We start from the raw sequence: 27,565 nt of genomic DNA, 5'->3' as shown, positions 1-27,565 counted from the left end.
GTGGAAGGATTTGCAAAGTGCTCTATTTCAAAGGTGAGGGTGTATTCGATGTGATACGGCGTATACTGTCATCATCATCATCATCATCATCATCATCTGTTTACCCTCCAGGTTCGGTTTCTCCCTCGGACTCAGCGAGGGATCCCACCTCTACCGCCTCAAGGGCAGTGTCCTGGAGTTTCAGACATTTGGTCGGGGATACAACTGGGGAGAATGACCAGTACCTCGCCCAGGCGGCCTCACCTGCTATGCTGAACAGGGGCCTTGTGGAGGGATGGGATGACTGGAAGGGATAGGCAAGGAAGAGGGAAGGAAGCGGCCGTGGCCTTAAGTTAGGTACCATCCCGGCATTCGCCTGGAGGAGAAGTGGGAAACCACGGAAAACCACTTCCAGAATGGCTGAGGTGGGAATCGAACCCACCTCTACTCAGTTGACCTCCCGAGGCTGAGTGGACCCCGTTCCAGCCCTCATACCACTTTCCAAATTTCGTGGCAGAGCCGGGAATCGAACCCGGACCTCCGGGGGTGGCAGCTAATCACGCTAACCACTACACCACAGAGGCGGACGGCGTATACTGTACACACATAAATCTGTTAGCCTGGCCGGTAGACAGGATAGCCTAACGTAATTCATCCAGGGGACGAGAACCGCCTGAATTAACAGAATATACTAACCCGCCAAACAAATGTGACTACCGAATAGAGAACATGAATTCTTGTCGATATGATGTACTTACAGTATGTTTCGAGAGTCGGTATTCTCACACAGGGAAACAGTGAGTGAGCCCTTGTAGTAATAGATGTACGCTGCGAGAATATATCAATATTAGTTAATCTTTAAAAGGTTATACTAACTGAAGCATACAGCATATAATAATTAATATGTAAAGGGCAGTCAAATGAAAACCGAACACCCGCTACAACGTAACCATGGAATGATTTTATTCAAAAGTAATTACCAAAAGCGTTAATACATTCATCCCATTGGGAGACGAGACGATCAATTCCAGTTTCTTAGAAAGAGGTAGGTCGCTGACGATCCACAACAGCACCCACTCTTGCACTTCCTCGTCCGAACGAAACCGACGTCCACGAATGTCATTCGTCGGTTTTCTCAGATAATGCCGTAAATCCGTCCTCTCACATCAGGAGTAATGGCTCGTCTTGCAGTGATGTGCGTCCTTCTCGGAATCTCCTATGTCACTCGTGCACACTCGTCATGGACGTGCAGTGTTCGCCATATAGAGCAGACATGCGACAATGGGTTTCGCGCACTCCAGCGCCCTCGGCCACCAGAAAACGAACCACACTTCTCTGCTCTTCTTTGCTAGCCTCCATTTCTACAGCTGGACGAACACACTAGTCCAGTCCGCGCACCAACAAAGACATAACCCAACAACTGCATCCACCTGTGAGTTGTCACAATGCAGTTCTCCTACCACAGCGATGGCAGTATCGATACGTAACAACAGTGTTGCCACATTTCGCGCGCAATGTGTCTGTTATGGCGGGTGCTCTGTTTTCATTCGATTGCCCCTTATATAATCACCGACAGAACGTTTTCTTACAATCTGCTTTACGTTGCACCGACACAAATAGGTCTTATGGCAACGATGGGATAGGAAAACGTTAGGAGTGGGAAGGAAGCGGTCGTGGTCTTAATTAAAGTACAGCCCCAGTATTTGTCTGGTGTGAAAAGGGGAAACCACGGAACACCATCTTCAGGTCTGCCGACAGTGAGAGTCGAACCCACCATCTCCGAATTCAAGCTCACAGCTGCACGCATCTAACCACACGGCCAACTCGCTCAGTCGGTCTCCGTAGCGTAACGGTTAGCGCTATTAGCTGCCGTTCTCGGAGGCTCGGGTTTGATTTCCAGCACTGCCAGATATTTATGGCAGTAAGGCTGTTATTTGGTTAAAATCGTACGTTCAGCTCATCTCCATCGGGGGGGAGGGGTTGTCTAAAAAGAGCTGCACCACCTCGGGATAAAGACACGAGTTTACTTTACAACAAGAAGTAAAAAATAATTACTGGCTCTACATCCAACTACCGAGATACCAAAATTTTGTCTTGCATGCTGTCTTTCATGTGCCAGTAGGACTGACTTATTTCAGCACCTTAAAGTACCGACGGACTGAGCCGGGATCGAAACCACTAAGTAGGGCTCAGAAGGCCAGAGCTCAACCGTCTGAGCTGCTCATTCCAACAAAAATCTTCCTGTTTCTCTGATTAAGCTGTCCGATTGCCTGTATAACTGGACTTTCTTAATGATTAAAGTGCATTCGTTATCCCATTCAATTTCTCTGTACATACATACAGAACAATAATTATAAGACCAAAGGGGATGTAACGATATCGATCTCAGTACAAAACATGGTGAAAATTAATCGACAGAGGATACGAATTTTACATACTAATAAAGGAATCTTAGAGGGTGTCCTGGAGAGAATTAACATACCCCTTAAAGATGGACCAATATTCTTATGTGCCAATACAACGTTGTTTCTGTGTTTCGATTGCTTTACCTTCGGTTCTCTTCAACAATTTATTTGACTTTCACAATATTTTTCCGACTTCATGACCTAAGATATGTAGGGGATTTTTCAAGTTCTCCAACAGTTTAGTAAGCTTTCTGCCAATTTCACAAAGGTTATATTTTGAAATTTGTTTCCAATTATTCTCAGAGTACTAAGAAACTGAAATGAATTCTTTACGTATATTAACTTCATAAGACAAAATGCAGTTATAGAATAACTGTGTATTCAAATATTCTTGATAAAAAATTCAGCTGAAAACTTTTATCGTGAAAGTGATTTAATAAACATTATTCTCGTCGCGTTTATTTCAACACGTACTACGTATCGCCATGTACTAATACAAAACTAATAAAAATAGAAAAACAATTCCTAGTTTTAAGAAAGGTGCCCGTGTAGATCATTTCTGAAATTAAAACGAGAAAAATCACAGAAAAGTAACTTTGAATGACTGTTATAAAAGTATTTATATTTGTGCAAAATCTCAAGAAAACCGAAGAAATGTCACCGTCATAAACAAGTTATTTTTGCTTTCGCACAAATACTGGCATATGAAGAAAGGATTTTTTTATTTTCCGTGTGCAATTTAATATTAGAAGTGCATTATATTGCTGAGAAATAAATCTATATATATAAAGTAGCTTGTCCTGACTGACTGACTGACTGACTGACTGACTGACTGACTGACTGACTGACTGACTGACTGACTGATTCATCATCGCCGAGCCAAAACTACTGGACATAAAGAAATGAAATTTTGGAGATATATTCATATTAAGATGTAGGTGCTCGCTAAGAGAGGATTTTTGGATATTCCGTCGCTAAGGGGGTGAAAAGGGGGGTGAAATTTTAAAATGAGTGTGTCTATATCTCAAAACTTTAAAAGTTTACAGATGTGAAAATTGGTATTTAGAATCGTCTTTAAAAATAACGAAACACGTATTTTTTTGTTTTGAGACAATCCCAATAGGAGGGGCACAAAAGGGTGAAAAAGGGGTTGAATGCCTTTAATCGGGATACCGGTACTTATATCTCAGAAACTGAAGATATTACAGACATGAAAATTGGTACTTTTGATCTCTTTTAAAAATAAAGAAACACGTATTTTTTTGTTTGGGGGAAATCCAATTAATGGGAGGGTGAAAAGGGGGTGAATTTTTAAAATGGGTGCATCTATATCTCAAAACTCTTAAAGTTTACAGATGTAAAAATTGGTACTTAGAATCTTCATTAAAAACAAAGAAACACGTATTTTTTTGTTTTCGGAAAATCCCAATAGGAGGGGTGAAAAGGGGTGAAAACGTGGTTGAATGACTTTCATGAGGATACTTATATCTCAGAAACTGAAGATATTACAGACCTGAAAATTGGTGTTTAGGATCTCCTTTAAAAATAAAGAAATACATATTTTTTGTTTTTGGAAAATCCAATTAATGGGGGGTGTGAAAAGGGGGTGAATTTTTAAAATGAGTCTATCTATATCTCAAACTTTTAAAGTTTAAAGATGTAAAAATTGGCATTTAGAATCTCCTTTAAAAATAAAGAAACACGTATTTTTTTTGTTTTCGGAAAATCCCAATTGGAAGGGTGGAAAAGGGTGAATAATTGGTTGAATGCCTTTAATGAGGCTACTTATATTTCAGAACCTGAAGATATTACAGGCCTGAAAATTGGTATTTGGGATTTACTTTAAAAATAAAGGAACAGGTATTTTTTTTTATTTTGGAAAATCCAAATAATGGAGGGTGAAAAGGGGGGTGAATTTTTAAAATGAGTGTGTCTACATCTTAAAACTTTAAAAGTTTACAGATGTAAAAAAATGGTATTTAGAATCTTCTTTAAAAATACAAGAACACGTATTTTTTGCTTTCTTTAAATCCCAATAGGAGGGGTGTAAATGGGTGAATAATGGGATGAATGCCTTTAATGAGGATACATATATCTCAGAAACTGAAAATATTACGGAACTGAAAATTTGTATATGGGAGCTCCTTTAAAAATAAGGAAACACGTATTTTTTTTGTTTTTGGAAAATCCAATTAATGGGGGTTAAACAGGAGTGACAAACTGGGGTGAATTTTTTGAAAGACTATATCTACAGAATATCTGAGAAACGTAAAATGTTATAGACGTAAAAAGTGGGTATTTGGAATCTCCTGTAAATGTAAAGAAAGATAGGTGATTTGTTTTCGGAAACTCCACGTAAGGGGAAATAAAAAGGGGTGAAATTTTAAAAAGCGAATTTCTACAGTATATCTCAAAAACTTAACATGTTACAGAAGTGAAAAATTGTATTTTTATCTCTATTAAAAATAAAGAAACGTGTATTTTCAGCTTTCGGAAATACCACTTGGGTGGAAGGGGGGGGGGGTAAAAGTGACTGAAAATGGTGTTGAATTCTTTTAATTAGGCTACTGATATCTCAAAAATGAAGATATTACAGACGTGAAATCTGCTTTGGAATCTGCTTTAAAAGTAAAGAAACACGTATTCTCGGAAAATCCAATGAAGGGGGGGGGGGGTGGGGGGTGAAAGAATTGAAAAATTAATTGAATTAATTGTATGAGAATACATACATCTAATAGAAACTAAAGTTGTTACGGACGTGAAAATTGGTATTTGAATCTCCTTAAACAAAGAAAAACGCGTTTGGGTGGCGGGAGTGAAAAGGAGTTGAATTCCTTTCATGAAGACACATAAATCAAAAACTGAAGAAGTTAGAGTCGTGATAATTACTATTTAGAAGATCCTTTACTATTAAGGAAACAAGTATATTTTGCCAGAAAATTCACTTAGGGGGTGGGAGGGGAGGGGAGTGTGAAAGGAAGTGAAAATAAAGTGAATTAATTTTATGGGGATACTTATATCTCAAAACTGAATGTAACAGATGTGAACATTGGTGTTTGGAATATCTTTTAAACATAAAGAAACACGTCTTCTATTTTTTGGGGGGGGGGTGTAAATAAACTTAACGGCGGTGGGGTGTAAAAGGAGGTGAGATCAATTGATTTTACTGTTCATAATGTACTTAAGGAGCCTCCGTTGCTCAGGCGGCAGCGCGCCGGCCTCTCGCAGCTGGGTTCCGTGGTTCAAATCCCGGTCACTCCATGTGACATTCGTGCTGGACAAAACGGAGGCGGGACAGGTTTTTCTCCGGATACTTCGATTTTTTCTCTCATCATTCATTCCAGCAACACTGTCCAATATTTCATTTCATTTGTCATTCAACGATCATTGCCCCAGAGGTGTGCTTCGGCAGCCGGCACAATTCCTATTGTCGCTGCTAGATGGGGCTTTATTCATTCCATTCCTGACCCTGTCGAATGACTGGAAACAGGCTATATAGTTTCGATGTACTTATTCTGATCATAAACCGATCATTTTTAATCTTTCCTGGGCTGGTTTTCAACAGCCATCTTTTCCTTCGGAGAACGTTCTTAGATTACAGTAGATCCTCCTGGCATGTAAATAAAAATTTAAACACATTTGAAATAAACGATAGGAATGAGATGGACCGTCAAATTGTTCACCTCTATAATAAGGTCACAATGCACGGAAGTATGTCATTGGTATCGCCAGAAATCCCGCACACTTGCCTACGCGCGACGATGGTGCTGGTCACATTGTAACAATGACACTGGCAGCAGATGTAATTTACCGCCAAGTAGCGATCTTGCAGCTTGCTGTGGGGTTCATAACATCTTTTAATAATAATAATAAAAATAATAATAATAATAATGTTCTGGACCGTTGTCAAATGTGCGGACCCCCCTGAAAAATGGTCCTGGACGGGTAATGACTAAGAATGCAGTCCGGCCACGGGTTCAGTACCGCCATGGCACCTAAGACGACACCACGCCGGATCTCCTGAAGGATTTGATCCATATTAAAAACGCTTATAGGAAAAGATGGCAAAGATTTAGGGACCCAACTGACGGGGTGGAATATCTGGACCTAGCCCGGGAAGTACGAAATCGATTGCTGGAAAGAAAGATTGAAAAATGTGAGGAAACATACCGTAATCTATTAGAAAACGAGTCAGATCGCGAATTTTGGCGGATTGTCGCAGAAAACGAGTCAGATCGCGAATTTCGGCGGATTATATATCTAAAACAATTAGCATTCAATTATAAATTTCAGTATAATACCGTAGCGAAGCACGGGTATCTTGCTAGTTTATAGTATATATACCCTATATCACAATGACAAGTAAGTGTAGGATATCAGATTTTTCATTTTTTGCATTCTACGAGTTTATTGTGGATCCGTATTATAGACGACTTTTTTCTACTATTTCCATTTCATTTTATAAGTTTGAAACTAGGTAGTTAGCAGCTCCATATCTGATAAGCTGAGTCCATGAGGTTCCCATTTTAACGTTGGTAATTGCATTTAAATTTGGTTAAAATTTGAAAGTACTTTCCCGAGGTTTTAAAAAAGGTAATAGTCTAGATTATTCCTGAAGTTTAAATGAAAACTTCACAGAAAAATGGCTTTAAATGACTGTTATAACATCCAAATCCATCTATTTTCTGAGGTAATCGAGTACTGCCCAAACTGCGTAGTGTTTTACTGGACTCACTTACTCTGTTCGGTGACATTCTTCACTATGTAATAACGAAGAACGGAGAGGGGAATATCATCGATGTGAGTGACTAGTGGAGCCTTCCCTGTACAAATAGACAGAGCAGCCATGATATATGAATCTTTCTGTATAACCAAATTAATGAAAATGCCATACGTCACAATCTCATAATCTAATATATGGAGAGTAAATTGTGTTTTTAATACGAAAATTTGGAAGTCTACATTATCAGAAAATAATGTATACCTGTTGTACCATTACTTCACCGATGTATGTACTACGCAAGAAGATGAATCCGACGAATTCATGTTCTAAGATCACAGATTTGATTGTAGGTTGCTCCTAATGTTTCGCTTCTCGCAAAATGCCACCAATATTCTTCTCTCAATACATCCTATTAATAATCACCACCTAATTTACAGCTGACGCTCTTTTATCACGTCCTGGGTGGAGAACGTTTCGCTTTGGCCAGGTTGTCATTAGACATAGGTACTGTTACACAAGAGAGCATGTAATGTTATCGAACATTATACAGAGTATGGTGAAAGGTGACTAATAGAAGATGAAGAATAACAGAGTATGTCCAAGAGAGAAGGTTGTCATTAGACATATGTACTGTTACACAAGAGAGCATGTAATGTTATCGAACATTATACAGAGTATGGTGAAAGGTGACTAATAGAAGATGAAGAATAACAGAGTATGTCCAAGAGAGAATGAAAACACCTTTTAACCCATTTCCTTACACCGACGGATGTAACCGCTATAATATGTATTTAACTCGGAAATGCGTTATTGTAACTATTAATGTCTTCTTCTTCTTCTTCTTCTTCTCCTTCAGGACTTGTCACATATTTGGCCCCGTTTTACGGCCTGGTGCCCTTCCTACGTGGAGGTATGTGTGGTGTATTGAATTTAGATGAAGGATAGTGTTTTAAGACGAACACAAGCCAGACTAATTAACCGAACATAGCTAAAATTCTCAGCTAGGCCCGGAAGCGAACTGGGGCCCTCTGAACCGAAGCCAGTGTGCAGACCATTCAGCTAAGAAGATGGATAATGTATTTCGATTCTGATTTTCTATAATTATATTACCTACATAGTTGTCCGACTGACTGGCTGAATAGTCAGCGTTGAGGCCTTCGGTTCAGAGGGTCCCGAGTTCGATTCCTGGCCGGGTCCGGGATTTTAATCGCGTCTGATTAATTCTTCTGGCCCGGGGACTGAGTGTTTGTGTTTGTCCCAACACTTTCCTCTTCATATGCAAACAACACACTACACTACCAACCACCACAGAAACACTCAATAGTAATTTCATCCCTCCATATAGGGTTGGCGTCAGGAAGGGCATCCAGCCGTAAAACATGGCCTAATCCACATGTGCGACAAAGTTCGCATCCGCGACCCAACAAACGTGGGAAAAGCGTAAGAAGAAGAAGAAGAATATTACGTGCATAGGTAGCACTAGCGTATTTACGGTCCGTATCATTATCCGAAGACCATTTCTCTAAGGTATGCTGTATTTTGATCTGTAAAAGTTAACATCTACTTGATACAATGTTATTTATCATCTTTTAACGCAATTTTATGGTGATGGTGGTGACGAGAGTAAGTGGTAATGAGTGAGATGTCTTATCTTCGCAAGGAGGACGAGGAAAGAATTTTCCAATATGTCCTTGATGGTTAAACACATTCCGCCTCAAAAACACCTGATGACGCGCTGAGCAATTGTGGCAATGCTATTTACAATGAAAATGGTCTTTAAATACGCAGCTATTCGCAGCTTGTAAACCCGAGATCTCTTTCCTTTGAACCGTCAACGAACGGAACAGCATGATAACACTATTAAGACTTTAGTTTAAGGCAGGAATCTAATAAGTAAATTCAATATTTTCGGTTGCAACATTCATACCATAAATGTAAAGAAAGATTGCATTCGACGGCGCTATCTCAAACGAAATCAATGGAATGTCAGTGAGTTTAAGCAGAGCTCTACTGTACTGATGGCGGAACATCGGCTGCTCGCAGACCCAGGGCGCAGTGGTGGTGGTGGTGGTGGTGGTTCCTGTCTGGAAAATTAATAGACTAGTTTGAGTCTTTTAGTATCTTGAATGATCTTAGCCAACAGCCTTGTACATAGTACGTGCTTCTTGAGTGTGGTGGTGGATTGTATTAGTGTCAGCACTTGTAATTATGTTGAATTGTGAAAGCAGTGGCCGTGTACCATTTCAGCATTTGTATGGAATGAAAGTAAAGTATTTTTACGTGAAACCATGGGCATAGTCACCAGAATCCAACTTCAGGTGGAATTTGAACATCATGGGCGTGAGTTTTCATTTCAAAGTTCCCCCATACACCGGCCTGGGTTTACAACCACAGTGAGAAGCTACTGACGATATTACTTGGCTTATTCACCCTTACCATAGGGATTGAAGTGTTCAGCCAGGGAAGAACACTTCGAGTAAAACATCAATATTGTCCATTGTGTTCCTGAGTCTAAATTAACTCTATTCTACAACCTATAATCACTTTCAAATTTTAACAGAGCCTGAGTCCAACCCGGGTCAATGAATGATCCGAAAATCACACAAACAACTCTTAAAATGAATGATAAGATGTTTAGGTCACAGTGGCATGTAATCGAACCACTCAGCATTGGCTTCCCAACCCAATTACGGAGCAAGCCGCATCATTCACTAATCTTTCACCAAATGGGGAAACATATTGTATGACGTTCCTTGCCAGTTGTTTAATATTATCTAACACTTAAGGTTTTCGAAGACCCATAGGTAGGAAATAACTAGTCGGGCTGAGTGGCTCAGACAGTTGAGGCGCTGGCCTTCTGATCCCAACTTGGCAGTTTCGATCTTGGCTCAGTCCGGTCGAATTTGAAGCTGCTCAAATACGTCAGCCTCGTGTCGGTTGATTTACTGGCACGTAAAAGAACTCCTGAGGGACTACATTTCGGCATCTCATCGTCTCCGAAATCGTAAAATTAGTCATTGGGACGTGAAGCCAATAATATTATTTATTAGGAAAGAACTAGTAGGGAAACGTAGAGGTCTGGCATTTCCTTGTTTGAAAATGTAAAAGAATTGGAAACCATCTTCAGGGCTGTCGACGGTGGAGCTCAAACTCATAGTCTTCCAAATGCAAGTTTACAGCTACAGGACACGAACATCACAGACAACTCCTTCGGTTAATCGAGGTTATTTCCTGTCTGGAAAATGAATAGAACCTCTAGGTTTTACGTGGCTGATTGATACTATGATTATAGTCACGGCACGTACTGTACACGGACGAGAATTACATCAACAATCCCACTTGCATTGGTTCGAATTCGAACAGCAGCCACCTTGATGAGAAGCTAGTAACTAGGCTACTAGGTTATCACGCCCCACCTGTGGGTTGCTGGAGTAAATGAACACCCTATGCATGAGAACCAATTGAGAATGAGCACGTGAGAGCTACTGTACGATGGGTGTAATTGAATAAAGTCACACTCCAGCTGTTGACTACAAAGTTAAGCGTTTTGCATAACTTCACCCACTAGGGGCAATGCTCGGCTAAGCCTATGTTTGGCCGCACTACAACACACGCGCGCTCCAAACCCAGTGCCTCACAGACGAGCTGTATAGAAGTCCTTCCTTATTCACCCACAAGTTACTTTATATCTACAGTTATAAATCATAAAGGGCACATGGCCCACCGAAGTTTACGAACAATTGCATTCTTTTATTTTCAGTTTTGAATCCGTGATGATGCCCTTTTAAATTGTGCATAAACTATGTAAATACCTCAATTTTGAATTATACCGCCATGTGTGGCCGCGCGTCTTAACACGCTACGGCTAAGTGGACAAGTTGTGCATCAGGAAGACGAGTGGGTTCGAACCCCACCGTCGGCTGTCCTGAGAATGGTTTTCTGTGATTTCCCATTTTCAATTCCAGGCAAATTCTGGATCAGTTTTTATTCATAATCTACGGCCGACTCATTCCACCTCCTTACACAATATCATTCACCATTAATAATTTCGTCTTCATTAGAGCCTCAACTTACGCTGGCGTCAGGAAGGGCATCCGGTCGTAAAAATAGTCATGTAATTTCATCACACCTCATCCCCAACACTGTATCTGGAAACGGGACTAATAGATATACATATATCTAAATTGTAATTAGGTTTAGTTTTTTTAAAAACAATACAAATGCCCTAACACTATAGCTGTGATTTGAATAGCTATTTCTCCTAAGTTAATTTTCTAATAAACGAACCTTTTCTCAGACCTTTATAAATTCGGAGTTTGAAAAATCTTCAGTTCCTTTTACATTGTTTTCATGCGCATGATGAAATTATATTTTGTGTTATCAGACAAAGTGTGAGAAAATTTTTCAAACACTTTTATAATCACACAAATCACTCCTTCTCTTAATCATTTCAATTTCAAGCCAAGATACGCTGGCAAAACCTGTAAAAAATTGCAACGTTTAATTTCAGTAGTCCTGATAAAACGCAGCTTTATTCTGTATGATGATGATCACAGGACATTCCGGGGCCACCACATAGATAAAATTGAATTCCAATATATGAAATCATTAAAGGTCAGAGAAGTCCCTCACCAACTACGCCACTCTTTTTAAGAAAATAAGAGAATTAGACTCCCCAGTACTTTGTTATTTCAATTTCAAATATATCTTCTAAAATTGCACATCATCTAGCGTTATTATAGATTGTTAGAGTAATTCAAATTCTGTATCACAACAAATGCCAGGACTTTAATGCAATAATACTATAGGTTAGAATTTAACTAATTTAAGGCCATCGTTTCAGAGGATCGGAGATTTTAATCGAGTCTGATTAATTCTTCTGGCTCGGGGACTGGGTGTTTGCGTATGTCCCAACATTCTTCTCTTCATATTCAGATAACATACCACACTACCAAACAACACATAAACACGCAATAGTGATTACATCCCTCTACATAGGGTTGGCGTCAGGAAGAGCATCCAGCCGATCAAATAGGGCCAAATCCACATGTGTGACAGTTCGGAACCATGGACACCCCCCCCCCCCCCCATCGTGAAAAAAGTGATAGAAGAAGAAGAATATAAACGAATATCAAATACACTCTTGCCCGCGCAACCATTGTGTAGGAGTTACACAAACAGTAGGGGTTATAACAGATTACACCCATGAAAATGTCATAGCACAGTCGGTGTGCGAGCAAGAGGATAATTGATAATTGTTTAGATCATCGCCTGTTGCTGCATGAAACTCCGGCTAGTGATAAAAATCTAGTAAATTATTTCTTCAAATCATTTTTCTTCAAATGCAATCACATAAAGATGGCATACAGTGTAAACCCTCCGTTGCATAAGTGTTCATTCCCGGAATGGAATTAAAAACTGATTGAAATGTGTTTTAACGCTCTTTTACTTCCATATATAGCTTCCACTGGATTCTAATTAATTTCTCAGTCGCTTACAAACAAAATTACGGAATTTTAAAGATAACATTTTCTCGATTTAACACTCTTAAGTTTAAATTTTCCGCACTTAAAACCTTACTTCCACTTAATAAGTTTTCATAAAATGAAAAATAAACTAGTTTAAATTAATAACGCTGATAGTTGTATCAATAAGTTACTTTTAATTATTGAACAATAATAATAATAATCAGGCTAACTGGCTTAGATGGTTTGCTGGGTTTTATTCCGACTCAGTCGATGGTATTTGAAGGTACCGTACTCGAATACACGAGTGTCGTATCGGTAGACTTACTAGCACGTAAAATAACTGCTGAGGGGTAAAATTCCGACACCTCAGCATCCCCAAATACCGTAAAAGTAGTCAGTGGTACGTAAAACTGGTAACATTAAATTAGAGTATCCTCAAGTGGGATGATTTTACTTTTATAAGAATAAAGTCATTTGTTCGGCATTCTTATTTTTATTCATGCATATGTTCGGCATTCGGGTCAATAACATTCGCTCACACCCTCACTACTTCGTTTCTGTAAACTACGACTGAACTTGTATGAGTAGTTTTCATGCATATCTGTGAAGCATTGTCTAACGTACAGAACGACAACTTATTGTTTGTAACACTCGCACCTATGCCCAAGGCTGGATTTGAACCAGCAACTAATCCTGAACTTAATAACAAGACGGACATCTTACTAGCTGATCTACACCGATCAGGAAGAAATAGTTATACATTGTTCATATTTGGTCAGCGTCGTGTACGTTGAAAAAATTAAATAAAACAGCCATAAGTGTGAAGACAAGAATCGTTAAGGACTGAACGGCTCTTTTTCTTCTTCTGGAAACAGTTGCTTTCGGCCCTTGACCTCAATGTGGTACTTCTAAATACATTATCTGAAGTGTGTAGTCATCTTTCCTAATTAATCCCAGGTACAATTATTATTATTATTATTATTATTATTATTATTATTATTATTATTATTATTATTATTATACCGATTTTCCCACTCCTTGTGGGTTCGCGGATGCTAAAAATGTCGCACATACGGATTTGGCCCTGTTTTACGACCGGATGCCCTTCCTGGCGCCAACCCTATGCAGAAGGATGTAATCACTATTGAGTGTTTATGTGGTGGTTTGTAGTGTGGTGTGTTATCTGAATATGAAGAGGAGAGTGTTGGGACAAACACAGAGAACCAGCCCCCCGAGCCAGAAGAATTAGTCACACGCGATTAAAATCCCCAAGCGGCCGGAAATCGAACTTGGAACCCTCTGAACCGAATGCCTCAACGCTGACCATTCAGCCAAGGAGTCGGATTATTATTATTATTATTATTATTATTATTATTATTATTTTAGTGAATAACAACGGTCGTGCTTCATGATTAACGCCCGTTAAATTCCAGTACTCTTAGACTTAAGAGACGCCGGAGGGATGGAATTTCAAATTGAAACGGATATTTTAAAAATCTTGTAAATCTAGTAGCATAGGGATTTCGCATTTAAGGACCATTAGATGCCCAATGAGAAAGCCAAAACTCTATCCCACAACCTTGAGCATACAAGATGAGCGTGCAACCAAATGAGCTACGCAGCCAGCTGAATGCAATGTAGGTCATATGCCGTCCTGAGGGAAGACTGCGTGTTACTGACATTCCTAGCTATGTCACAAGTGATCTATAAATATAAATTGTACAAAGTTCAGTATTCCAGGTTAAATGTGGTATGGAGATAACAGTCTTCCCCTTTAGCCTCTCTAGCTAGTCCCACTAGTCAAATTACAAATATGATCACGAGAAAAGGAAAATGTATTTCAAGTGAATTTCAGCAATGAATGACAAGAAGGCACAAAGTATAAACAAGAAGTATTACATAACGTCCACCTCTGTGGTGTATTGGTTAGTGTGATTAGCTGCCACCCCCGCAGGCCCGGGTTCGATTCCCGGCTCTGGCACGGAATTTGAAAAAGTTGTACAAGGGCTGGAACGGGGTCCACTCAGCCTCGGGAGGTCATATGAGTAGAGGTGGGTTCATCCTGGAAGTGTTTTTCCGTGGTTTCCCACTTCTCCTCCAGGCAAATGCCGAGATGGTACCTAACGTAAGGCCACGGCCGCTTCCTTTTCCGATCTTCACATCCCCTCACAAGGCCCCTGTTCAGCATAGCAGGTGAGGCCGCCTGGGTGAGGTACTGGCCATCCTCCCAGTTGTATCCCCCGACCCAATGTCTCACGCTCCAGGGCACTGCCCTTGAGGAGGTAGAGATGGGATCCCTCGCTGAGTCCGAGGGAAAAACCAACCCTGGAGGGTAAACATAACACTATACGTTTATGTTAATAGACTGGGTTTGACGACCTTCACACTTGTCCCATTAGAAACAAAAAGCATCATCAACTAGAATGTTTCTAAGACTAACAATAATTTAAAGTGAATTTTATTCAGATTTTTCTAACAACAGGCAGTCCGTCTCCTTGGCTAAATGGTCAGTGCTGTGGCCTTTATTTCAGATGATCCCGGGTTCGATTCCCGGCCGGGTCGAGGATTTTAGCTGCGTCCTCTGGTTTCGTTTAAATACACACACCACACCTCACTACCAACCAGCACAGAACCACGCAATAGTGAATACGTCCCTCAACATAGGGTTGACGTCAGGAAGGTTGAACAGGTCCAAGTCCACATATGCGACAGAGTTCGCACCTGAGGCCCACTGGCTTGTGGTAAAAGTGGTAGAAGGAGAGGAACGGTAGATTGTCAAACAAGCTGTACGTTGTGTTATTGATACAATCTGATCCACATTGGATTATTTACGTGTATATTTACTTGCCACAAAACTATTTACTCTACTCAACTGTAAAAACAATGTATCCAGCAAGCATAGCCAAATTGTGATCAAGTTCTGGTCATGGAAATTTCCCTCCAATCAAGGAAGACTAAGGCAAAAAGCTCTACATTTTAAACGAACATCCATCACAGAAGTTTTAAAGAAGAATAATAATTGGTACTAATGGTGAAATATGTGCTTGTTGTGGCGCAGCTTGCGAGATAGAATCTCCCCACCATGCATTCGTATTAACAACTTAAAAGTGTGTGATATACATGTCAGTTCAGATAATTTTCGGCATCTATTACTACTGCTGCTACTGTTTGTTGAAGAGAATTGAATATATATAGTGATCATATTGAGCAGGAATTTTATCTTCCGACTGTTTAAGACGTTGTACTTCTAATGATGACTTCAACAGTTGACAATACTCGGAAACCATCTTCATGGGAGGAAGCATTGCGTTTTCATCTCATTAACCAAAAAAATATGCTTACATGTTGCACCGTGGTAAGAAAACTTAAAGTTTGCAAGTCTTCCTTACGCATCACACTATTCTACACTTCCGTGCAGAAGCCGTAGTTGTTTCCAACTGTAACAGGGATACTATGGAAATCATTAGACTGGACAAGCACAGGTTAGTTACCGTACCTCACGATGACAATGTAAACACATTGTCCAAAGAGCTACCTCTGAGGATAGCGTATGCATTACGTCTACTGTCCAAACAAGAAAAATAAACACAACAACTCAATTATTGTCCAGTTGAAGTATTCCAATGTCAGCATGTAAATAAACACTACCTATCTGCAGAAAATTCAATTGTTTTCATAGTCCTTTTTTCACCTCCCATAGTCCTCGGCACAATGGAATTGTGGGTCAATGGGCGTAATCATTTACCCCGCAGAACCTCGGCATTTGTTGACAACAAGAAGGCGGGAACTTAAATAACAAGAATACAATTATTGACAATAATAGAATTCCCAACCTATCCTTGCAAGAAAACCCTTTCTAATTACTTTCTTTCCACGATCACTTCGACGACGATGAGTCGGTCGAATCGAAAAACCCAAAGTCATACAAACCGTCACATGAATCGCCATTTTCACATTTATCCCTAGCATTAGGGTACAAGTGACTTGCCTATTGAGGAAAGTATGTATCGTCTTGATGTGTTGCCCAAACAAGAGATGAATGGAGCGCTAATTTCCACAAACGAACAACGATTTACTGATTAGAATTACAGATATGCTTGAAGTTAACAGATATGAATAGAACCTGCAACGTGGCAGTCCTGTGGCAACCAGTCAACCATTCAATCCATTTATGAGAGTTAACTGGAGCCGAAATGTATTTACTGTTCCTTCACAGTGTGCAATTATCCGTGCTACCTTACCTAGTATAACCAGTCTGAGATCTTGAAGTACATATTGTTCTATTATTGGTTGAAGGATAACACAGATCAGACTGAAAGTAGTTCGTCTTCACGGTAAGGCAATGCACGATTTACCACTGTAAACAATACTTTCGGGTCAAAATATATTAATGAAATTATATATATTTTTCCTTGGCTCTAAAACTTCAAAGTAAGACAATTCCTTTCAATAGTACTGCTAGGAGAAATCCTTCAAACAGCAGATTAAGAGATTGTTGAAATAAAATGTACTTCAGAGTCCGATTTAATTTTCAGTTATATATACATACAGGATAACTTACTATATTCATCCTCGTCCTTTTGAAAATCATCTGAAACCGAGTTAAATTTAATATGGAAATAAATGCAAATAGTTACATGGCATACGATTATCTGTAACTTTAGTAATTGCACTTACTGCAAGTATGCAAGTATACTGAATTTTCTGATGTTCGTAAATATTTTTGTCAACGAATTTGGCTTTTGTTATTATTATTATTCTTATTCTTATTATTATTATTATTATTATTATTATTATTATTATTATTATTATTATTATTATTATTATTATTATTATTATTATTTGCAGATAGGTCGGACTCTATTCATGATCGCCCCACTAACAGATGTCACTATAGTGATACGTAATCTTCAATTTTTCTAAACAAGCTCCACTTGCCTGTCTTCGATTTGGACCGAGATGCTGTGGGGCTGGGAAGCGAAGGGAATGTCCGGAGTTGGGATACAGAAGAGTCACGCCCTCCCACGGCCGCGCCCCTCAGAAGACGGTGTCGGTCTCATCAAGCACATCACAGAGCAGAGCAGAAGAAATGCACACAGTTCAGTTCACTTGCTAACTACTGGCTCACCTCGCTTGGCCGTTGGAGGCCCGGCATGCTGATCCGTGCGCTATTGATCACCGCTCGGCTGTGCTCCACTGTACAGCCGCGCGCTAGCCTGCTCCCTGAGCTGGGCCCGCGCATGCGCCTGCGCCGGCCTCCCGTCGCTACGCAACCGCGCTGTGGTCCAGGCCCGGCACTGCACCGCATCCTGCAGCGGGACTGGCCAATGGCAGGCGCACACTACTAAATGAATGAATGAGCCAACAAAGAAATAAATACATTACCTGAGATGCTTAAAGAACAGGAGAGGAAATGCATTGATGAATTTTGGTTATAATTATAATACAAAGAAAGGGATTGCTTAGAGATACAATTACGGACAAAATAATGATAGCAACACTGGAAGTTCACCAGGTCATCCCGTCCACCTTGTTGGTTCAGATAAGGTAGCAATTATGGAAAAAAAATTAAACGTCCTTCACTGTCGCGCCATTAACTTGAATCTTAGACAATCAATCATGATATTGCTGACATGGTCTGTAAAATACCATGGTAACTTAATTCTCTGGTCATAGATATCCCAGTTATGAGTCTGTGGTAACTTTTGGTTGATAGTCTGTTTTGTTGTGTCTACAGCTCAAATAGGGAAGAAGACACCGGTGGTTTAAAATGAAAACACAAGATACACTATAAGTATTACCTATAGTCTTCTTATAGCAAGATAACGGATACAGTGAGCAGAGAATATGTTATCGATGAACAATTTGTATTTACATTCCACAGAAGACCGCACATTCACCGGACAGTATGTTGAAGGTCAACCCAGCTCGCTAACTTAGATCAGACTCCTTTTCGTTCGATGTCATTGTTCATTACTTCAAATCTCAGTTCATTCACAAGTTATAAGTAATTCTTCTTTATTTATTATTATTTTTATTATTATTTATTACTTATTTTTTTACTTTTTAAAAGCTATTATGATCATCAAATAACCAATCTTTGTCAGTGGTCTCTGTACTTCATATTATGTCTTGATAATTCACTAGATTGTCGTCACAGAATTACGTGCAGGAGGCTGACTTCAAAGCAAATATTACATTTTATTTCTTAGTTTGTATTATATGAGTTCAGGTGGAAAGGCTCACTAATCACATTTTCACGGTTTATATGGAAGCAATAGGCTTATCAAGTTTTAGTTGTCTTTTTATTATTTTTATTTCTCCTTCTATGATGTGTTGAATCCCTCCTCATGGATACATCATTGGTTCTTCTGTCAAGTTAGGGACCCATGAAAGTTAGACTGAATAACTCGATGGCACCAAATGCCCAGATGTCGATTTATTTCGATAAAAGTACCATTCTGAAACAATGTCTGTGACTGGATTAATGATAAGAGCTAGACATATCATTCCTAAACTTTCTTGCCGACTTTTGAAAATGGCTTGGGCACATTAAATCCTCCTTAAACATGCCTTTTTTCCTACTTTATTTACGTCGCACCGACACAGATAGGCCTTATGGCGACGATGAAATAGGAAAGGCCTAGGAATGGGAAAGAAGCGGCCGTGGCCTTAATTAAGGTACAGTCCCCAGAATTTGCCTGGTGTGTAAATGGGAAACCACGGAAAAGAATCTTCAGGGCTGCCGACAGTGGGATTCGAATCCACTATCTCCCGGATGCGAGCTCACAGCTGCGTGCCCCTAATCGCACGGCCAACTCGCCCAGTCGTAAACATACTTGCGCTCGCAAAGCTTAAAGATTCCGTTTACATATAACAGGATGCTTATGGGCCTTAACGCAATTCGCTGATTGGCTGGGTGGTTTTCTGTGGCTTCCCCACTTGTCTCAGATGATTGTTAATAGTAACTTCCTCTTCTTCTTTTTCTTCTTCTTCTTCGTCTACACTTGTGGGATCACGGGTGCGAACTATGTCACACATGTGGATTCAGTCCTGGTTTACAGCCAGATGCCCTTCCTGACGCCAACCCTAAGGGATGTAATCACTAATGCGTGTTTCTGTAGTGGCTGGTAGTGTAATGATTGTTAATAGTATGCCTTACTTATATTCTGTTTTAGGTACACACATTATATCTATTTATCTAAGAAGATAGGAGTGGTCATTCAGAATACTAGTCTATATCTAGGGTTTTCCGAGAACGGAGCATTATTAAAGCGTAATCAGCTGCTCAGTTTATTAGTTATTGTTTTGTTTTCTAAATGTGTTTGAAACGTCTCTCTGGTTATTGGCTGAGACTGAGGGCAACCCGGTGAGTTCTTCGGCAATAGTTATTGATACCAATACTGAGGTTTTTTATCTCTGCTAGCGATTTAACGTCACTAACGCATACAGTAGGTCTTCAGGAACAGTAGGATGGAAAGGAGCTAGGACTGGGAAGACAGCGGCATTGGCTTTAACTAAGGTACAGCTTGGGGACTTGTCTTGTGTAAAAACGAAAATCCTTCTTCATATATACTCATATTCATACATTTCTGTGTTGACGTCCGACTCCATGGCTAAATGGTTAGCGTGCTGGCCTTTGGCCAGAGGAGTCCCGGGTTCGATTCCCGGCAGGGTCGGTTAATTTCGCTGGCACGGGGGCTGGGTGTATGTGTCGTCTTCATCATCATTTCATCCTCATCACGACGCGCAGGTCACCTACGGGTGTCAAATCAAAAGACCTGCACCTGGCGAGCCGAACATGTCCTCGGACACTCCCGGCACTAAAAGCCATACGCCATTTCATTTCTGTGTTGATAACTATCAAACGATAGGTCTTCAATTATGTTGTACTTAACGCACAAGGGGTGCTAAAGCTTCTTCATGCAGTCGCTTAAGTGCGACCAGTATCCAGTAATCTGGAGATAGTGGGTTCTAGCCCCACTGTCGGCAGCCCTGAAGATGGTTTTCCGTGGTTTCTCATTTTCACACCAGGCAAATGCCTGGGCTGTACCTTAATTAAGGCCACAGCCGCTTCCTTCCACTTCCTAGGCCTTTCCTGTCCCATCGTCACCAAAGACCTCTCTGCGTCGGTGCAACGTAAAACAAATAGCAAAAAAAAGCTTCTTCATCAATCCATCATCTACATAAGCTACAATGTTTGGTATGTACAGACTTCGTCAGCCATGGGTAGTTCATGTAAGCAAATGCAGTATCGTCTGCGGGAGCAATCCATTCTCTTCCCCCTTCAGTAGTGGACGAATTATTCCCTAATTAGCATGCATTTAATGCTTTAAAAAGTCAACAGGGGACGAATTGTTGGTACGTAAAAGCCACACATGCCTCCAGACCAAATCACACATACAATACCATGCAAATTCGAAATCGTCTGGAAAAGGATAGAATCCTGGCAAGCAGGTGATGAGCAAGTTGTATAAACCCACTTAAAAATGGGAATGAAAGGCTATCGCTAATCAAGACACCGTTATCGTTCGTGCAATGAGGAAAGTCGTTTCCGTATGGTCAGCAGCATCATTGAGAAAATACTGCTTACGTTTTCGAAAATTAATTATAAATGTTTTGTACCAATAATAATGCATAATTGTATTTATTTCACAATGGTTTGAATAATAATAATAATTATTATTATTATTATTATTATTATTATTATTATTATTATTATTATTATTATTATAATATAAGACCTTTGCTGGCAAGATGTAGTGTTTACAGTGCACTATGTCTGCTGGTATGGGCTAGAATAAAATTGTTACTTTCATTGATCTGTCTCAGTCTTATACTTGGCTTTGACAATGTGAAAGTGGCTGAGGTATGAGTGATACTAGTAATGCTATTCCTTCTGCAGCCAATCCCTGCTATGAATGGTGTGAAAATGTTGCTCATAGGGTCGGTTGGTGCACGCATTTCAGTGGGCTTGGCAGACTGATGTGCAATAGCAACTTCTGGCTCAGTGAGGAAAGCAACGGGAAACTACCTCGCTCCTCATTTCCCTAGTACGCCTCTTCAGTGACACCTAGGCCATCTATGACAGCTAATGGTGAACCTGTTGAGGATCCAACGAGCCTTCGGGCTGAATATCCAACATACATATAATTATATATTACTAGCTTCGCTCGTGAGGGGTTGTTGAGTTGATGAAAATTAATTGTTCCTCGGTACTGCACTAAGACATTATCTGAAAATCCCTAAAGTATAAAAACTCGCCGAAAAATTGCATTTCATTTACCCCAGAACCTCTTTGTAAACCACGTTTATGGCATTGCCCTTCGGGGCTAAGATGACCAGGCTACTGGCAGAGCTAAATCTGGAACATGCGACATGGAACTCTACATGTGAGAAAGAGTCCTCTTAAGTAGAAAAAAAAGGTTTCTTTATTTCTAAAGGCGATTCCAAACACCGATTTTCACGTCTGTAACATCTTAGTATTTGAGATGTAAGTATCCTCATAAAGAGAATTCAACTCCTTCTTCACTTATTTTTTGATCTTCATTTTAAGTTGATTTTCCGAAAACAAAAAGTACGTGTTTATTTCTTAAGGGGATTACAAATGCCAATGCTCACATCTGTAACATGTTAAGTTTATGAGATATACTAATTTTAAAAATTGCCCCACTCTTTTGCTGAGTGGTCAGCGTTGAGGCCTTCGGTTCACAGGGTTCCGGGTTCGATTCTGGGCTAGGTCGGGGATTTTCGCGTGTGATTAATTCATCTGGGTCGAGGACAGATTGTTTGTGTTTGTCCCAACACTGTCCTCTTCATATTCACTCAACGCACAGCATTACCAACCACAACAGGAACACGCAATAGTAATTACATCCCCACACACGGGGTTGGCGGCAGGAAGGGCATCCATCCGTAAAACAGGGTCAAATCCACATGTGCGACACAGTTCGCACCCGCGACCCCACAGGTGTGGAAAAGCGGTAGAAGAAGGTGATAGTCATTTTAAGGGGGGAGACCCAGCTTAACAAAGGAAAAAAGTAGGTTAATATTCATTCGATTGTTAAATATGCTACAATTGTTGTTGACAATTGCTGCACATAACCCAGTATTGGCATGCTTCCTGGCAACCAGAAGCAACTTCAATAATGTCAGAATTTTAATAATTTTAATTTTAAAATAAAATATTCAAAATTTCCCGCCTTTTTAACAGTATATCACTGTTTCCCTTATGAATTACAAGTTTATAAGAATGTTCGTACTTTTCCTTTTTTAAAGTGTGTATCAAAACTCCAGCTACAAAATGAACCTCAATCATTAACACAGACTGTGATTTGGATTTTTTGCCGCGTTTTTATTCCGAGCACCAGAAGATATTAATAGCTTTTTAAATAAAAATGTTATGAAAAATAAAATTTAAATCCTATTGATTTGAATGAGGTACAGATTGTAATACAATATTATGGGAGGAAACTCTGAAAAAATCATAATTATCTGTGAATCAGTAAGAGAGTTATGAAGGAAACCATGATATATTGTTAAAAAGGCGGGAAAGTTTGAACATTTTATTTTAAAATGTTATAATTAGAATTTTGACATTATTGAAGTTGCTTCTGATTGCTCTTAAGCATGTCAATCCTGGGGTATGTGCAGCATTTGTCAACAACGTTTGTAGCATATGTAACAATCGAATGAATATTGGCCTATTTTCCTCGTGTTAAGCTAGGTCTACCCCCTTAAAAATTCACACGCAATTTTTATTATTTCACCCCCTTAAGTGAATTTTCCAAAAAATGTGTTCAATTATTTTAAAGGAGATTCCAAATACCAATTTCCATGTCTGTAACATGTTAGATTTTTGTGATTATATTGTAGATAATCTCGCTGCTGTACGAATACTGGACCTGACGTTGCCATGGTTACGGCAGTTCATTTCTTCATCCGATTCCTAGAGCAGGGGTAGTGTGGTGCCAATACCTCCATAACGGTTGAGTTAGGGCCTTAAAGCATGGTTTTCGGGCCCGGAGGGCTAACCGAGTTTTCTTCTTTGCGTCAAGGAGCTTAAAATGAGCTTTGTCTCGCCCTTGTATGCCAAATTCGATTTCGCCTATATTAGCCTATTATTTTTATATTTGTATACTTTCCCCCGTCGCCCCCGCCCCCTATAATTGTTTTTAAAATAAAATACAGCCCATGTTACTCACTGGCAATGAAGTTTTCTATAGGTGAAGTACGTTTTAAAATCGGTTCAGTATTCTTTGAGTTTATCCGTTACAAACAAATGTACAAAATTTTCCTCTTTATAATATTAGTATAGATATAATTTGAATGTCTAATACAACCTAAAAGAAACATTTAAATTTTCGTTTTCTCGGCTCGAAAATGTTGAAGCTGTGATATTTCTCAGGTAATATTTATATTTATTGAAAGATCTTATGTAGTTCTGTTTATTTAAATAATTGTAATTCCTAAAATTATACTTTCACACAACTTATGCATTTAAACCTACAACAAAAATTGAAGTACATAGATTTGTAACTTGCTCTGGTATTTAAAAAGATTGCACTTACAGGTGCCGTGCCTTTAATGATAAATTCATCTCCAAACACTAAACCTTTAAATAACCCGTTCACCGATGCAATTGAAGCTTCTCCATACGAGACATCAAGGCACCTGCTTCCCCCTGAACTCACACATTGGGAAGGACAAGATGAACTCTCAATCATTTACACCAACCTACCACCGCTGACGACGCCTATACATCGCAATGTAGTTCACTAAAGTCAGTACTTAAAAACCTGTGCGTCTCCTTTGTGAAACAATGTAGCTTATACAGCCAGCAGGTGCGAGTTACCAGCATTGGATGTGGACCGCTCTGCTCAATTATAATTAACCAGCAACTCAGTAGTCTTGAGTATTGCTAGGTTGCATCACGTACAAGGGGGAATACAACGACGAGGCGCGCGCTTGTGACTGTGGCTACTAAAGTAGATAAAGTCACGGGTTCGGCCGCCACCTCCGCCTCCGACTCTCGGGAGAGGCCTCCTCCACCACCTCCGCCACACGCTCTCGGGACAGCCCTCCTCCACCACCTCCTCCACACGCTCTCGGGAGAGGCCTCCTCACGCTGGCTAAGAGCGCGACCCTAACCTCACATCCGCCATCTTAGAGGGGCTTAACCTAACTTTTTATGCGTAAGAGTGCTAGCCTAACCTCACGGAAGGGCTTAACCTCAGTTTTACAGCCGGATGCCCTTCCTGACGCCAAAGAGTGCGACTCTAACCTCACATGCACTATCTTGGAGGGCCTTAACCTTTTTATGCGTAAGAGAGCTATCCTAACCTCATGGAAGGGCCTCATCTCAGTTTTACGGCCAGATGCCCTTCCTGACGCTTAAGAGAGTGAGCTTCACCTTACATCTGCTATCTTGGAGGGGCTTAACCTAACTTTTGACGCACAAGACAACAAGCCTAACCTCATGGAAGGTCCTGACCTTAATTTTACGGCTGGATGTCCTTCTCGACGCCAATTGCACAAGATGGCGGCTATACATGGCTCCTTATGAGACGCCTTAAGGGTGCTTACGCAAGATGGTGCCTGCAAGATGGCTGCTATACATAGGCTCTTATGAGACTCCCTTGGGATGCTTGCGCAAGATGGCGGCTATACATTGCTCCTTATGAGACGCCTTAAGGGTGCTTGCACGAGATGGCGGCTGCTGTTATGAGACGGCTTAAGGGTGCTTGCACATGATGGCTTGAGACGCCCTAAGGTTTCTTGCGCAAGATGGCGCACACAAGATGGTGGCTATACACGGCTCCTTATGAGACACCTTAAGGGTGCTCGCGCAAGATGGCTGCTGCTCTTATCAAGAAAGCTAGGTTAGAGGCTAACGTGCCGTGTTGGTTCGATTCACTAAATTTGGGGCTTAAATGATACATGTTAAATATCTCGAAAACGGTGCGTCGTAGAGCAAAACGGACAACATTTTTCTGCCCAATACCCAGGTTCGCAGTATAAGGAAAATGATAGCATAAGAAAAACTTAGTCTAATGATGAGATCAACGGTTCGGTTCCTACTTAAGCCCTTTGGCATTTAGTCAGTTTTAGCTTGTATTGAAGCAAGTTTTCGTAACTTGATTAGGTCTTGCTATGGTAGAGAGTAAAACATGCTGTGCTGGTTCGATTCATTAAATTTGGGGCTTAAATGCAAAATGTTAAATATCTCGAAAACGGTGCGTCGTAGAGCAAAACGGACAAAATTTTCCTGCCTAACACCCAGGTTCGCAGTATCAGGAACATGATAGCATAAGGAAAATGTAGTCTAATGATGAGATCAACGGTTCGGTTCCTAATTAAGCACTTTGGCATTGACAGCTATCTAATTCTACAAGATGGCTGCTGCTGTTATAAGACTGCTTAAGAGTGCTTGCATAAGATGGCTGCTGCTTTTGGGGGACTCCCTAGGGATGCTTGCACAAGATGGCGGCAACAAGATGGCGGCTATACATAGGTTCTTAGGAGACTGCTTAAGGGTGCTTGCACAAGATGGCTTGAGACGCCCTAAGGATGCTTGCGCAAGATGGCGGACACAAGATGGCGGCTATACACAGCTCCTTATGAGACGGCCTAGGGGTGCTCGAACAAGACGGTGGCTGCTCTTATGAAGAAAGCCAGCTTAGGGGCTACTGCGCAAGATGGCGGCTGCTGTTATGCATGCGGTAGAGGGCAATTTGAAATTTTACGTGCTCTTCAAAGCTACGTTCTTTTTGACAGCGCCTATCCTTAATCAACAGAGCATCTTGCTGCCATCTTTAGCTACTGCCTTTGACATGTGGTAGCGGCAATGTCCACGTGACAGCTGTTATCCGCAATCTTTAATTAACAGAGCATCGTGCTGCTGTCTCTAGTTACTACATTTGAAATGTGGTGGCGGCAATTTGAAAAATTCTACGTGGTTTTGATAGCTGTCAGCCGCCATCTTTAAACAACAACGCATCGTGCAGCTATCCTTACGGCACTAAACCTCATCGTAGTGGTGGGTAATTTTAAAAAAATCCGTTAGCTATCATCAACTTTAGTGCATTCGCGAACCTAACCTCTCATCTACTATCTTGAAGGAGACTAATCCTTAGTTTAAGACAAGATGCACTTCCCAACGCTAATTAGCACTTAGAAGTTGCTACACAAGATGGTGGCTGCTGTAATGACCTCCTCCTCTGTTAAGGTTCAAGTTTAAACATGCATCGCGAAGGCTACAGTGAGCACGTGCTGCAGTGATGACGTTATTTTACATGTTTAGACTTGATCGTCTTCTCAAGAGTAAGGAGACAAAGGAATGCAATAAGTATGCATCATGAAAGCAAGAGTATGCATGTGCTGCTGCGATGATGTCATCATAGTTGTGCACGTTTAGATTTGCAGATTACATAAGAAGTGAATGAATCATAACAAAACTAGAATCAAACACAGTACTCGATGTCGTTAACTTCAACATTGTTTGATGTGTTCAGATCACTAAATAAGTAATAACAAGACTACAATCGAACACTGCACACGACACAACATGTGTTTAGAACATATTAGGGATACCTTTGTTCTAAGAAGATCATATTGCCGCACATTCCTTGTAGGGCTAAAGGGCTAATAGGCTAAAGGGATAATGGGCAAAAGGGCTAAAGGGCTAAAGGGCTAATGGACTAAAGGGCTAATGGGCTAATGGGCTAATGGGCTAATGGGCTAAAGGGCTAATGGGCTAGGTTGCCTCTCCTCTCTATATCCGGGCTTGAGACCGGCTCTACATCTAGAGGCGGAGTTCACACCCTAAGGAAGGGAGAATGTTGGAAAATAATCTATACGAATATAGCTACTCGATTGACTATATACTACAGAAGGATGACTTAGGTGAGGGTGAGCGCTGGGATTGTAGGAAGGTGTTTAAACTGTTGTACTGTCGAGAGAGAATTATTACTTAATAATACCTACACGAC

At 40.4% G+C, this 27,565-nt stretch overlaps 1 protein-coding gene across 2 annotated transcripts in view; it reads right to left on the bottom strand.

Annotated features, from left to right (window-relative positions):
• Positions 1-17,772, bottom strand: part of GluClalpha (glycine receptor alpha 1) — a 670,611-nt gene extending 652,839 nt beyond the window's left edge. For both annotated transcript variants that reach the window (XM_067136739.2, XM_067136737.2), the window contains exon 1: positions 17,704-17,772. The gene's annotated coding sequence lies outside the window, so the exon portion shown is untranslated. The remainder of the gene's footprint in view (positions 1-17,703) is intronic.
• Positions 17,773-27,565: the final 9,793 nt, after the last annotated feature.

Source organism: Anabrus simplex, chromosome 1 (genome assembly GCF_040414725.1).
Source record: "Anabrus simplex isolate iqAnaSimp1 chromosome 1, ASM4041472v1, whole genome shotgun sequence".
Taxonomy (NCBI): domain Eukaryota; kingdom Metazoa; phylum Arthropoda; class Insecta; order Orthoptera; family Tettigoniidae; genus Anabrus; species Anabrus simplex.
The sequence above is the reverse complement of the archived record's forward strand: the minus strand, read 5'-3'. Positions and strand labels throughout refer to the sequence as shown.